A 2,500-nucleotide genomic window follows, 5' to 3' on the forward strand; every position below is an offset into this window, starting at 1 on the left:
CTGTGGAACCAGATTCAGGGCAGAGATTAATCTCCTTTTGCCTCCGCATGATAGCCGTCATGCCAGTTTAACTGAGCAAATAATATTGTTGATTCCCGCTGAATCGTATTTAAACTAGCGATTACTAGCGATAAAAAACAACAACATAAAAACAACAACAGAAAACAAGTATAACCAAAAAAACGACTTATTATTCAAACCATCCTCACCTCTCTAAGCAAAAATGACTTTACTATGAAAACCTAACCTACCTAAGCAAAAACGGCTTTACTATTCAAGTCATCTATATGTATTAAGCAAAAAAAAAAAAAAAGGTAAATCACTCGACTCTCTTTTCCTAAACTGAAACCTATTTCTTCCTTCCTTGCAGTTGCGTCAACGGCTACTGGCGAGAGGGCGCCTGTGCCTGCGACCCTTGCTGGGAGGGAGACACCTGCCAGCACTACGGTAAGGAAGGGACGTGTTTCCCTCTTTATAAAAATTTCGTCCGGCAAGGAAAAATATGATTATATTAAGCAACTAGGCATTGGTACTCTCACCACATCGTTAGTGTGGAATGAAATGTAGATATAAAAAAGGAGTTTGAATGAGAATGACTATCTTCGCGGCGCAAGAAATGTATAAATGTATTTTTGGTGAAGACGTAGTCGAAGCAGGTCATATTCACCTCTTGCTCTGCGAAGATATTCGTTCTCTTTCAAACCTTTTTTTGCACCTGTCACAATGAACGCTGTAGAATAAGATACTGCAGTTTCTAAATGACAACGCTATAAAAGACGTGTGCGTACGTGTGTGTTTGTGTGTGTGTGTGCTCTTTTTTCTTTTTTTTTTTTTTTTTTGTGTGTGTGGTGTTTTGCATGTGTATGTGTATGTGTATGTGTATGTGTATGTGTATGTGTATGTGTATGTGTATGTGTATGTGTATGTGTATGTGTATGTCTATGTCTGTGTGTGTGTGTGGTGTAAGCGTGGTATATCTGGTAGCTTCATTAAGGACAAAAGGGTAGCAACGTATACCTCCGGGAAAACAAAAATCTAGTGACAATTACATCAAAGAGCCACATATCCGCATCATCTATTGTACCTTTAGTAGCTTAAGATATTTTCGTATATAAATTATTACTGTCGTATTCTTCGCATTATATCTGAGAACCATTTCCTTGTAAAGACGGTAATTAATTGGATAATATATTCAATTATCTCGAAGTAATTATCATGTAGCGATCTTTAGTGATCAATTGGGTTATGGCCAACAAATAACTGATTAGTGATCATCAAAGACACGCCATCTCTATACCTGACTAAGCGGATTACCATCCTCTTTAACCCTCTAACAACTTTATCCCTCTTTATGACCTCCACACCTTTCACAAGACTCCCTTTGTACTTCACTTTCCCGCATTCACACCGACCTTTTCCAACAGCTGATCACTACGGGCCCACAGTTCCTGGTCCACGATGCCACCGTCGTGCTGCCTGCCAACGTCACAGGTAAGGCAGGTCAATGCGGGCAACCCCTGCCAACCTTGAGCACACAAGTTGACAGGGGAGGCCAACAACGCTTGTGTTTGTGTCCACGTACGTGTTGGGTAAAGCTTGCTCTACTCAGGCTGTCTCCTTTTAGTGTAGTAATACTTTAGCTCACTGTTTGCTAAGCTGGAATTAAAATACTAGCATCACTGATCGATATTAATGGTAGTGTGATTATATCTATGTGTATCTTTTGACGTTTCCTACACTAAGCTGAACTTATTCTCAAATTTAGCAAGCACTGACTACCTAGTGAATACCCCCCCCTCCCCACCTCCTCTGTAGATTATATATCAGGATTCATAATTGGTATTAACGTAATATAACTATCTTAACTGTTATTGTATCTCATTTCTTGCACAGTAGGAAGTGGTTCATCCTTATGAATAAACCGAATCTATTCTCACTTTTAGAGCACATGCTGAATACCTAATGAATACCTCCCTCCCCCTCCCTGTAGGTTCCCTCACACTAAGTCCCCTCTCCGAGCATCGAAAACTTCCGCTAACTTTCATCCTGGCTAATTTTTTCCCCCTCTCTGCCTTTCCGCCCTTGGACGTCCTTCTCCTAACAGCTTTCCGCTTTGGCCTCGTTATGAAGTTAGGTCGCGCTGAGTTTTCCTTGCGAATCCCACGGGAGATGATGGATGTCATTTCGTGTATTGAGGAAGGGGAGTGAGACAGATGGCGGGGAGATGGCTGAGAGAGAGGAGAGGCTGATATAGATAGGAGAGGTAGGTAGGTAGGTAGGTAGGTGGGTAGGTAGGTAGGTAGGTGGGTAGGTAGGTAGGTAGGTAGGTAGGTAGGTAGGTAGGTAGTAGACAGATAGATATTTTTAACGTGTATTTGAAAACATTATCTACTGACCATCTTTCTCTCACAGGCCCTTATCCCTCACAGATTCTCTAACGACGGCCCAACTCATTCTTCCTCACTTCCCTCCTTCCCTCCCACCCTCCCCCCTCCCCCGC

At 42.0% G+C, this 2,500-nt stretch overlaps 1 pseudogene; it reads left to right on the plus strand.

Annotated features, from left to right (window-relative positions):
• Positions 1-2,500, plus strand: part of LOC119586413 — a 53,422-nt pseudogene that overhangs the window by 48,204 nt on the left and 2,718 nt on the right.

Source organism: Penaeus monodon, chromosome 1 (genome assembly GCF_015228065.2).
Source record: "Penaeus monodon isolate SGIC_2016 chromosome 1, NSTDA_Pmon_1, whole genome shotgun sequence".
Classification (NCBI taxonomy): Eukaryota; Metazoa; Arthropoda; class Malacostraca; order Decapoda; family Penaeidae; genus Penaeus; species Penaeus monodon.